Source organism: Mus caroli, chromosome 17, assembly GCF_900094665.2.
Source record: "Mus caroli chromosome 17, CAROLI_EIJ_v1.1, whole genome shotgun sequence".
Lineage (NCBI taxonomy): Eukaryota > Metazoa > Chordata > Mammalia > Rodentia > Muridae > Mus > Mus caroli.
In genome coordinates this window covers 86,601,145-86,614,908 of record NC_034586.1, presented here as the reverse complement: position 1 = coordinate 86,614,908, position 13,764 = coordinate 86,601,145, and the positions used below count along the sequence as shown (strand labels likewise).

The 13,764-nt window shown below is 34.8% G+C and overlaps 1 pseudogene; it reads right to left on the bottom strand.

Moving 5' to 3' along the window:
- Nucleotides 1-10,300: 10,300 nt before the first annotated feature.
- The window catches only part of LOC110312324, an 18,444-nt pseudogene continuing 14,980 nt past the window's right edge, over nt 10,301-13,764 (bottom strand).

The following is a 13,764-nucleotide window of genomic DNA, read 5'->3' as shown; positions in this document are numbered from 1 at the left end:
ATATACATAACTAAACAATAATTTATGATAATTTATACATCAAAATATGATGCCAAATTATATACATTTAAGGAAAAAATATGGGAGGAAGTCTTCTGATTCTGATGTAGACAAATGATTCTTAAGCAATACATAGTGTGCATTAGCTATAGAAGAAAAATGTAATATTCCCAATAAAGAGCTGAGCAGTTAGTGCTTGATCTGTTAGGAGATATCTGTCATCTCAGAAGTAAGATGGTGGATACAGGAGAATTGTGAGTTTGAGGACAATCTGGGCTAAAAAGTATGATTATGTTCAATAACAAATATAAGACCATAAAATTCACTGACAAGAAAATAAAAGATGTGTATGACATGTCAAATCAAATATAGAAAATATGTAAAATCAACAAAGGACTTATGCTCATATTATAGAAACTAATATGAAAAAAAAATCCGAACAAATCGAATATGAGCCAAATACTTTATTAGTTCCTTGAGAAGTTAGAAGCATAACTAAAAATATAACCCAAGTCTTTATTCCTTAAAAAACACAGATTAAAACTACAATGAGATTCATCACTCCAAAATTGGATAAAATTTAAAAGACTGCTGATATAAAGTGTTGTTGAGGCTATAGAACATGCATGCAGCTCATGCTTTCTGTTACAGAGTGTACAACCATGAGTATGTGCCTCATAAATACCATCAGCCATTTTAATTAGTCAGAACTCCAGCACAGAGGTCTGAAATCCATCACTCATTTGCCTCGAGCCTTTGCTTCCCATGGCCTATTTCTTGCCAGGGACAAAGTAGAGCACAGATTCAAGATAAACCCAGAACTTCTCCATGGGCAATGGTTGCTAGATGATGCCCTGACATCTTCCTCAATCTCCTTAGACTCTGATATTCAGTCACCCAGACCCCTTGTTGCCATCCTTTTGGGGCTTAAACTTACACTATATTTAACAGCTCCATCAGCTGACTTCAGTTTCTAGCCACTACTATTTTTTTATAGCAAAAGTTATGTACATTTAGTTCAGTTTACATGTCTTCCTTCTAAAACCACAATCTAAAATATCAAGCCATTTAAAAACAGTTCAAAATGAACTGTTAGCCAAATGTACCCATTAGTTGAAACCGCATATCCAAAGAAAATGAATGCATGTTTGGAAATTAACAAACAAATAAACATGTTGGAACCAATTATACTGATTTTTTTTAATAGAAGGATAAAACCCTGTCTGATAAATTCACAAAATAAAATACAAGGAAATATTTAAAGAAATAAACTTCTATTATAGCCACCACTTTAAGTGATTCATACAGATAACCCCCTAAATGAAATAAGCCAGACACAAAAACCGTACAAATGGGATTTCATTCAAAAATAGTCAAAACTAACACATAGTATTAAATATACTGTCAAAATAGCTTTATTGCTTGGATGTTAGCTATAAAATTACACACATGAAACATTATGTTAAAATAATGTATAAATTTATCAGACTACACAGTACTTCTATCACTTAAGAAATGAAATAGTAAATAGATGACACATTTGCATACAAATGAACTTCCTTTTCCTTTTTACGCTGCTTCTATAGGTTGTATGGAACTAAAGTCATTTTATTTCCGGAATTGCTACTCATCTCTTATAATTCTGCATTTAACATTACTAATTCAAGAACACATGGGGTGCTAGAAATATGACTCATTGATTAAGAGCACATGCTTCTTATATAAGAGATGTGTGTTTAGTTTGGTATGAGTGTGCAAAGAAATACTCATACACATAAAATAAAAGAAAATTGAAAAATGAAAGAATACCTGGAAAGAAGAATCAGCAAGAAGATTCAGTGGGTAAAGGCACATGCCACCAAGCCTGTTGATCTTTGCTTGATCGGTGGAACCCCGTATGATAGAAGAGAAACTGAGTAATGAAAGTTGTCTTCTGACTTACACATACACACACACACACACACACACACACACACGCGCGCGCGCGCGCACACACACACACACATGCATACATACATGCACGCATACACACGTGAACATGATGGGGAAGGGATAAATTGATATATAAGTACATATTTAAAAAAAGTGCAATGACAAGGGAAGTAATGAGTGGGTAATCTGCAGATGAAGACACTTCCCTGGGAAAAAGGTTGTGTCAGGAGTTTCTTGAGTGCTGTGCAGAGCAGGAAAACCCTGATGTGTTCCAGGAGGCAGACCCAGCAGTTATTTTTGGCACAGCATTCATCTCTAACTGCAAGGAATTGTATCCCATTCAAGTGGGAAGCTGCAGCCTGATGTGGAATGACAATTGCTGACGAACTAGTAGAAATGCCTGTCTTTCAGAGTCTATAATTGGGTGAAAATATTTTTGGGGAAATTATGTTTAACTTCCTTCCTTATGTCTTGTCTCCTGTCATTTTTTTAAAAGAGCTAGTCAGTTTTAAGCTTGGAATAGCATAAAAATTTGGGGTCCTTTTACTAGATAAAGTTTGGAGGCTTTTTCCTTCCTTCAAAATTTTTTCTTCTATTTATGGATCATTGTTGTTGCAGGGTATTTTACTTTTAAATAATAATCGTATTCGAGATTAACTCAATCCTTCTTAGGGGTTCAGTGATTTTTTTTTATGATAAATGTGTAGAAATGTATGTCTCTTTGTGAAAGATCACTGTGTTTCTTAAATACATTTGCCTTAAAGATCTCTCTTTCATTTGTACATTACCTTTGAATCTTGCAGTGGTGAGTTCTTATGAATTGTATAATATATCAGTTTTCTTTAAAAGATTTTGGACTTAGAACAACTGTGGTAAGGACTATCCATTTTCATCACCTTCTGCTATCAACACAAAGTCACCTTGACAATTGCAAGAGAATGCAGCCTACCTCATGAAAAACGTGAAGCTAAACGTGTCATACAGTCATAATGAGAAACAGATGTGGGATTGGAGGAAAGCCTTGAGACGAAGGTTCTCACAGTGAAGTCAGGAACAACTTCCTAATCACCTGTGTGTGCTACTTTCAGATTCCCTAGCCTGAGTCCTTCACCTCATACATGGGAGGGATGTTGATAGGCATCGAGACAAGAAATTCACATTCTGACCTTGATATGCCAGGGAACCTTTGATGGAAGATTTCTAGTTTCTGTGTGATTTATTTTGTTTTGCAATACCCAAGGATAAATGTGATGATCATTTTCATAAAACAAGTCTTTATTATGCTCCCAGGTTGAGGCAGGGCTGGGATAATCGTGAAAATGAAGAACTAGATGCAAAATCTGGAAGACATTTGTAATTTAAATGAGTCTTTAGAAACTGTGTTTGTTAATACAGCACCACCTCTTTGTACTGGGACAAGAACCTTTCTTACACGTATCACTTACTGATACCCACAAGGAAGACCTTGGATTTAAAAGTTGATCCTGGCTTACTTATTGTTGTATCAAACAGTGAAAACTTATAATTGTAAAAAATAGAACCTGAAAAGAAGTGCCACCATGATATCTCATTTTTTAAAAAAATAATTAATTCAAAACAAATTTCATAAATTAGAGGAATATGCACAAATTGCTTCTCTGAATATTTTTAGTTTTAAAAATGATCATGGGAAAACCAAGAATTTGATAACTTTAGTTTTATTTCTACAGACATGATTCAGCTTTATATTTTGAAATTCTTAGCAAACTTAGGACACATTTTTAAATCCAACATGAATGTGAGAAATGCAGGCAAAATATCTCATTGTAGAGTGATATTTCCCTTGGATTCTGAAGTTCATACAAGCAGAGTTGTTAAATTTTACCAAGTTAAGATGTGAGAGACTTGTGTATTATTAACAATTCAGCTCACCTTTCACAGGTTGCAGGAGAGACAGACAGTTTCTTTCCACTTCCTGAGTAAACAGGATAAAAGCTGAAGAAAGGGAAAGTTTTATAGGATCCAACATTCAACATCTAACATTTTCCACATTCTGACTCAAGTATTTAATATGGATAAAACTGCATTTTGTACACATACTAATTTAATGATAAAATCGTAGGAGTATATCCCAGTTTGCCTACTAACAATAGACTATCCTACAGCTCTGATGAAAACAAGCAAACAAACAAAAACCCTTGCAACAAAGTAACTAACCAAATCCCTTTTAACATTCCCATCCTGATGAGCCCTTAACAGATTAATATTTTGTTGATGTTTTATTGTTTCTAATGGAAATGGAGACTTCTCTCTTTGCCTCTTTCTACTGTCCATAATAGTAATAATATCCTGGTTTTGTTGATAGACAGAATTGTCAGTCTTTGCCACAAGGTTTTGAAAGTCCATTTTTTTCTTGGAAAATTTAATAAAATATAAAATATAAATAAAGTATCACTATGTTTGAAAGGGTTCTGTGGAATTAGGTAGTCATGATAAACATCCTTTTAGGATAAATCTATTCAAGAGTGTTGATGTGATTTATATTATGGTCATGGGTATAAAATTGACTGATATAAATATTGCTTCTAAAATGCTAAATTGTGATATTACATATTTAAATGGTTATAGACTGGTTAGATATACATTAAATACATTACATATATATTTTTCTTGCTTGAGCATCTTTCTGAATATATATAAAATTATAAAGGTACCCATGTGCATCTAAATGTAGGATGCATTATCCAGTATTTTCTCTTCTTTGGGAAAGTGTTCCCTTAGACAGTCTAAAATAATCTCCAGAATTATTCTCACATTTTAACTTTTGCCATTTACATTTAGGCTGCTTTGACCTCAGAAAACCAAGTGACACTTCCAATTAAAGCCTAGTAACAACTGTAGTACAATTGTGTTTCAAGTTCCATATCATGTAAGTATTAGCAATTTAAGAAAAAAATGGTTTATATTGGCTCACAGTTTGAAGGGATACGGACCTCCATAGAGGGGAAATTATGGAAGTGGCAGAGTGAAATAGTGAACCATACTGTATCCATAAAGGAAGAAGGGAAGGGAGGAGAGAGAGGCAGAGAGAGAGATGGATTTCTGGACTTCAATTTTCTGTCTTCCTTTTCTCTTTATAGTCAGTATAGGAAACACGAGATGGTACTCCCTACCTTCAAAGTGTCTTGAGATTCTCAGTTACGTTGCTCTGAAAAAACTCTTCCAAAGACACATATAGCAGTATTATAATTTTAAACATTTAAATATTACAAAATGATTTCTCTTCATTGCTGTTGGTGTTTGAATGCATCTTACCTATGAAACTTCCGTACAGCAATGTCAAAATCATTACAAAAGTGGGTGAACTAGCTGGGATGAACCATCCAGGAAAAATTCCTATGATAGTTTTTGGAAGCAAACTAGACTCTATGCCAATAGGTCAGAGGCAACATTTATAATTTTATGTGGACTTTTTATCTCTTTACCAAACATGAAATAATAATAATTTATTCTTATTTTACCTGTTGACTAAAAGAATGTTCAAATGTTCCAAGATCCTAAGAACATTTCAAAATTTCAAGGACCCAGTGCCATTTTAGAGTAACAAAGATTTAAAAAAATATGCAAAGCTAATACAACCATGCCACGTTGAAAGGCTGGAAGTTCTTTTACTACAGGAATGTGAAAGCTACAAGAAATTGTGATTGTCAAAATGACAATGTGGTTATAAGTGATTATTTAAAACCAGTTTTAAGAACTTATATGTAAAGACACAAAAAGATAAACAAGTTATCATTCTCAATAGATTGTAAATATGTACTGTTCTCTAAATTATGACCTTCTACCACCTCTGGTAAATAAATAAATCAATATATAGTGTTGGGGAGATACTTCAATAGGTAAATTACTTGCCATGGCAATGTAACGATTTGAGTTCTTTTTTAAAATTCATGCAAAATGTTGCTGCACATTTGAGTTTGCAATGCCAGCACAGAGGAAGAAAACTAGAGGTGGATCTTACAATATTTCTGTCCAGCTAGCATAACCTTTTGGAGATTCCAGGCTAGTCAGAGGCTGTCTAAACAAAGGAAAGGAAGACAAAAGCTAAGTGGAAGCATCTGAGTTTTTGCCCTGCCTTCAATACACGTGCACACACACACACACATACACACACACACATATGCACATGGATATACTTGAACACATATAAAAACATATGTACATACACATTTTAATATACAGAAAGTAGATATATAAAATTACTGAGAAAAAATTGACCTGATAGAAAAGCAAAATGCTGTCCTTTTATTCATACTTTAAGAAGTTTAACTTCTTCTCAGCACCTCATGGTACCTTCACCAAAATTGACTATATAATTAGTCACAAAACAGGCTTCAACAGATACAAGAAGATTGAAATAATTTCATGCATTCTTTCAGATCACCATGGACAAAGGCTAGTCTTCTTAACAACAAAAACAATAGAAAACCCACATACACAGAGAAGCTGAACAATGCTCGACTCAATGAAAACCAGATCAAGGAAGAAATAAAGAAAGAAATGAAAGACTTTTTAGAATTTAATGAAAATGAAGGCACAACATATCCAAACGTATGAGACAAAATGAAAGCAATACTAAGAGGAAAACTCATAGCTCTGAGTGCCTCCTAAAAGAAACTGGAGAGAGCATACATTAGTAGCTCGACAGCACATCTGAAAGCTGTAGAACAAAAAGAAGCAAACACACCCAAAAGGAGTAGACAGGAGGAAATAATCAAACTCAGGGCTGAAATCAACCAAGAAGAAACAAAGAAAACTATACAAAGAATCAACAAAACTAGGAGCTTGTTTTTTTTTTTTTTTTTTTTTTGAGAAAATCAGTAAGACAGATAAACTCTTAGCCAGACTAACAAGAGGGCACAGAGACAGTATTCAAATTAACAAAATCAGAAATGAAAGGGAGACATAAAAACAGAAACTGAAGAAAATCAGAAAATCATCAGATCCTACTGCAAAAGAATATACTCAAGAAAACTGGAAAATCTGGATAAAATGGAAAATTTTCTAGACAGATACCAGCTACCAAAGTTAAATCAGGATCAGATAAAACATCTAAACAGTCCCATAACCCCAACATTATCCAACTCATTCTATAAAGCAACAACTGTGCTTATACTTAAACCACACAAACACCCTACAACGAAAGAGAACTTTAGACCAATTCCCCTTATGAATATCAATGCAAAAGTACTCAATAGAATTCTCACAAACTGAAGCCAAGAACACATCAAAATTATCATTCACTATGATCAAGTGGGCTTCATCCCAGGGATCTAGGGATGGTTCAATATACAGTAATCCAACAACATAATTTACTAGATAAACAAACTGAAAGAAAAAAATATGATTATCTGATTAGATGCTGAGAAAGAATTTGATAAAATTCAGTACCCCTTCATGGTAAAAGTCTTGGAAAAATCAGGAATTCAAGGTCCATACCTAAACATAGTAAAAGCAAAATACAGCAAACCAGTAGCCAACATTAAACTAAATGGAGAGAAACTAGAAGCAATTCCACTAAAACCAGGGACTAAACAAGGCTGCCCACTCTCCTTACCTATTTATATAGTACTCAAAGTTCTAGCCAGAACAATTAGACAACAAGAGGAGGTCAAAGGAATACAAATTGGAAAGGAAGAAGTCAAATAGCTATTGGCAGATGATATGATCATATAGTTAACTAACAACAAAAATTCTACCAGAGAACTCTTAAACGTGATAAACAACTTCAGCAAAGTGGCTTAATATAATTTTAACTCAAACAAATTAGTAACCTCCCTCTATTCAAAGAACAGGCTGAAATAAAATTAGGGAAATGACACTCTTCACAATAGTCACAAAAAATATAAAAATACCTTGCTTGGTGACACTGACTAAGCAAGTTAATGACACAAAGAGCATTTGTCTTGGTGCAACATAAAGAAAAGAAAGAGGAATGCATTTGCCATGTGAGTTGATTACCTATGAGAACACATGCAAGATATTGTTGCTGAAGACAACACATATTTTTGTTCTAGGATACAGAGATAGCAAAAAAGAACAAGATAGAAAGCTAGTTTGCATAACAGAGTCTGCTATTCAGGCTACATAAGGAGAATTGTCATCAAAAGTTTTACTACCAACTGGCCAGATAAGGAGTATCTTATGACTTGACCATTTTCTTGTTGGGTTTGAGGCCTCCTGTATAAGATGAAATGCATATCTGCTACTGTAAACATGTTGAAAAGCTGGCAGCTAGGGAGGCCATAAGTTAAAGCTGATAAAAGTCTCTGCTATTACTTGGCTTATGTACAAGATGTGCCCATCGAATTGGCTTTTAGATGGCTGTATATATATTCTTATATTAGTATGGCCATCAGCTTTGTTGAGAGAATCTCCCTTTTATATTGGGCAGTAGTAAATGCAGAGACTCATAACTAGTTAATGTGAAGAGAACAAGGGACTTTTAAATACACCTTCCAAAAACATCATAGGAACAGAGGTAGAGAGATTATAGAAGCTAAAGAAGGGACTGGAGTGAGGTAGACTGTCACCTTTGGCACATGAAGTCACCACTGCTATGAGATCAGAGTTGCACTCTTGATCTCATAGCAGTTCTACAGCTCAGTATGTGCACACACTGGGTCTGTCAGCATCTTGCCAGAAGAAGGGTGCATGAATTCTACACTCTCTGCCAATGGGGTAGACTGATAACAGCACCTAATGAGGAAGGAACCTTTTACTATGCATACCTGTAGTTCAATACTACAACTGTTAACTAACTTAGAGTGAATGTATAACTTCATTATATAATCTGATGATGGTGCACTTACATGGTTTCTAGTTTAGGGTTATTATAAACCAAGCCACTGCAATAATTTATTTTCATTGTTTTACTAAACAAAAACTTGCATTCATGCAGCGTGTAGATGCATGTGTACGTAGATAGGAGCTGCCGCTGTCTCGAGGGCTGTGCTGCTGCTTTGCACTCATTACCAGCACAACTGAGAATTTGAGTTAACTCCTCCCCGTTCATCGTTTGGTATTAGAGCCACTATGATGGTGCTGAGCTCGTGCCTTTATAAATGCCATTATCTTGACGATGAGTAATTTCAAGCTTATTTCCATTTGGTTTTGTAGCCAGAAATGTGCTTTCTTGGGAAGTTCTTATTTATTTTTCTCCATCATCTTAATGGACCTTAAGCACTGAATATTGAAATGGGTTTAGTGTATATATAAATATAGTATTTGTAATAAGATGTAGCACAAATACAACATAGAAGCACATATAAACATGTTGTAAACATATATGTGTGCATAAGAAGGCATATATACATATATATACACATATGTATATACATATACATATATATACACACATATGTATATACATATATATACATATATACATATATTCTGATATTCTGGTATATTCCAGTTATAACTCCTATGGAGATTATGCTGTTAAAACAGTTTTTTAAGATCTATTATTTGTACTTTTATCATGTTGTCTTTTAAATAAAATATTATCTTAATTTTAATGAAAATCGACTTACCAAATGTTCTATGTTTAGTATTTGGTTTCCTGAGGAATCCTTTTTAGACTCAAGTTGCATAAATGGATTTCTTTGTTAGAATCTGAACTTTATTATTTACATTTAAGGACATAATACTTTTCAACTTTCATTAATTAATATTATTTTTTAAATTTTTCTTTATTTTTAACAAAATTATTTTTGGTAGTACAAAAACCAGTAATTGTATATATTTCATTGTAATGTGATAGTTCATTATGTGTACGAATTGTGTAATATTTAAATCAGGTCTGACATATCTACTTCCTCTTAGTTTGTGCTTCTGAAGGAAGGTGGCTTTCTGTGAGAACATACATTGTCCTTTCCAAAAGCAGAAGAAATGGTTATGAATATATTCCACGTAGAAATTTTGCATGTATCAATAGTTTTAGGAGTAGAATATTTTCTATAATTCAAAAAGTTTTGTTTTGTTTTTGTAAAAAAAAAAAAAGACACATTTATTCAGTGGCATGATCAGACTATTACATTTGGCAATCAACAGCATGGGTGAAAAAGGTCTACAGTAAAACCTTTTGTTGGAATTCTTTATGCTTTCCACAGAACAGAAACTAAAATAATGTGCTATACAATTAGTCACAACTACAGTCCTGGAGTTTTTGCCCACACACGACTATTGTCTAAAACATGTCTTCTTGGTAGCAGCTAGATCCTGCCACCACTGTACTTGGCTGAGTTCACAAAGCTGTTGTAACCTGTAGCTTTCCTGTGAATTCTCTGGCTTTCCTCTCTTGCTATGTTTTGCTTTCTGGATGTAATTAGAACCTCCTGCCATTGCCATAGCTACTGCTGCTGCTGGAACCTCCTTAGCCACCTTGGTTTCATGGTTTACCAAAGTACTGGTCTCCTCCACCATAAGAGCCAGAGCTCCTGACTCCAAAGTTTCTTCCCTTCATCAGTCCAAAATTGAAGACTGATTGTTGTAATTGCCAAAATCATTTTAGCTTCTACCACCTCCAAAGTTGCTTCTGCCTCTTTTGTTGTTAGAGCTGTCATAGTTGCCACTCCCGCCATAGCTACTGCCTTGTTTTCCATAACCCTGTCCACCACTTCCATAGCTTGTGCATCCTCCAGAGTAACCAGGACCACCTCCTCCATAACCACTATCATTGACAAATCTGTTATTGCCATCTCCACTGCCACCACATCCACCTCCACCACCATGACTGCCACCAAAGCCACCTCGACCACTGTATTTCTCTCCTCAACTAACATTGTCATTGCCACCAAACCACCTTCAAGATCACCATCAACGTTTCCATTACCACTTTGATCTCTCTGGCTGGATGAAGCACTAGCCATCTCTTGCTTTGACAAATACTTTCTTAACTTCACAGTCGTTGCCATTCACAGTATGATATTTCTGAATAACAATCTTATCCACAGAGTTGTGGTCATCAAAGGTGACAAAAGTAAAGCCCCTCTTTTTTCCACTTCCTCTGACAGTCATAATTTCTATCACTTCAATTCTCCCATACTGTTCACGAGGCCAGCCTGGTCTACAAAGTGAGTGCCAGGACAGCCAGGGCTACACAGAGAAACCCTGTCTCGAAAAACCAAAAAAAAAAAAAAAAAAAAATTGTCTCATAGGTGATGTTCTTCAGTGTCTTTTTTAGTACCTTATTACCACTAACACAGATCTTTTTCATAGTTAAGTGGGTACCTGGTCTTTGGGAATCTTCTTTTGACACAGCTCTCTTAGGTTCCACAGCTCTTCCATCCACCTTGTGTGGTCTTACATTCACAGCAGCATCTACTTCTTCCACAGTGGTGTATGTGATAAACCCAAAGCCCCTGGATGTCTTGGTGTTTGGATCTCTCATTACCACACAGTCAGTTTTCCCCATTGCTCAAAATGGCTCCTCAGACACTAGTGGGTTGTTTCAAAGCTCAGCTTGTCAATATAATTTACTCTTTGCTACAAAATACAGCAACATCACTGACAACATTACTTTTAGATGGACAATTAGAAATAAAGTCTCACACACAGCATCGTGAATTAAACAGAACACTCTTTACTACAGAATGTGTAACATCTCCAGTTTTCATTGTTTCAAACTCGATGGTATTACACGTGCCACTTAAGTAGGACTGTATTCATTTTCAAGAAATTTTCTTTTATTTAACCAAGTATCTCGGTTCATAATTCTCCTGCTGTGATTTAAAAGTGGATAAATCAGATAAGAATGAAAAAGTAGTACATCCTTTGTGCAGAGAATTTACCAGTATTTCTCTAAATAATCTATATATTTACCCCGGAGCCAACAAAACTAGCTTTTCTTATTACATTAAAACGTGTGATGGCAAAAACAGGAAAGATCTTTGCACAGATCAATTATTAAAGTACTATTGTTAAGCCTGGAAATAACTCAAGGGTGAACAAAGAATTTGTTGAAAAAAATGTAGCTTGTCTATATGTTAGATACAGTTATTACACATGTAGTGCATGTGTTTGCACATCTTCACTATAACACATAGTAAAAGAAAAGCAGAGGTACATAGGGGGCTATGTATACTTGTGTTCTTTTATGTAAGGAGGAAGACAAAACACTAAAAAATTATGCATTAAAATAGTTGCAATTATGTCCTTTTGAAAATAAAATAATAGACTGACAAAACAATTTTTGGAAGGAAAATGCTAAAAATATAAAACAGACTTCAAGGAAAATACTTTATTTTCTTCATTTATTTTAAAACATGTATTCCCACATAGCTATTAGATAACTCAAAATACTAAACACTTGAAACAGCCCTGCATGTAAAGGAGCCCAATGCTAACCATGATGACCTGAATTCAATCCCAGAACACACACCATCAATTTCTACATCTGGTCCTCTGACTTCAAAGTGTATGCTCTGCATAAAATAAATAAATAAAATGGATACAAAAGAAATTTTAAAAATGTTATAAAGCTACTTCTAATAAACAAAAAAGCAACAAAGAAAATAATTAATCTAGCATTTTCTCAAATTAATGTTTAACTATGCTAGAAATAATGACTATTAAATGTTTTAATAAACAGTATATAGTCAACCAGAGACCTGTTTGCACCTGTGCTGGGAGCAGAGCCTCTGTTCTGGATCCTACCAAACTCAGCCCACACCTCAATTGCACTTTGACTCCACAGGTATTATGACACATCCAGGATCACAGAGGAGACCCCAAACCCCACCCAAATATTTTTTGGAACTGAGATCCTCAGACCCCAGGGTACAGATACCCCACCCAGCCAAATTTTACAAGCAAATGGTCCCAAGAAACAAGCTGGAATAGACATTCTCATATCCAATAAAAATAGGCTTTCAACCAAAATTTATCAAAAAAATGAGGAAGGATACCACATACCCATCAAAGGAAAAATCTACCAAGATGAAATCCCAGTTCTGAACATCTATGCCCCGTATGTAAGGTCACACACATTTTAAAGGAAATGTTTCTGAAGCTCAAAGCGCACATTGAACATCACACAATAATAGTAGGAGATTTCAATACCCCTCTCTTGCCAGTGGACAGATCATGGAAACAGAAATTAAACAGAGACAGAGTGAAACTAACAGAAGCTATGAACCAAATGGGTTTAACAGATATCAACAGACCATTTCACCCTAAAACAAAACAATATACCTTCTTCTCAGCACCTCATTGTACCTTCTCAAAAACCGACCATATAGAATCAGACACAAAATAAACCTCAAAAGATACAGGAACAGTGAATTAATCCCATATATTTTATTAGACCATCATGGACTAAGACTGGTCTTCAATAACAACAAAAACAGCAAAAAGCCCACATACACGTGGAAGCTAAACAACTATCTACTGGATGGTAACTGAGGGAAAAAATGAAGAAAGAAGTTAAAGATTTTTTAGAATTTAATGAAAATGAAGGGACAATATGTCCAAACCTATGAGACACAATGAAAGCAGTGCTAAAAGGAAAACTCACAGCTCTGAGTGGCTTCATAAAGAAATTGGAGAGATCGTATATTAGCAGCTTAACAGCACATCTAAAAGCTCTAGATCTAGAAGGAGCAAATACCCAATTGCAAGCTTGTAGAACTACTCTGGAAATCATTCTGGTGGTTTCTCAGAAAATTGGACATAGTACTACCAGAGGATCCTGCAATACCTCTCCTGGGCATATATCCAGAAGATGTTCCAACTGGTAAGAAGGACACATGCTCCACTATGTTCATAGCAGCCTTATTTATAATAGCCAGA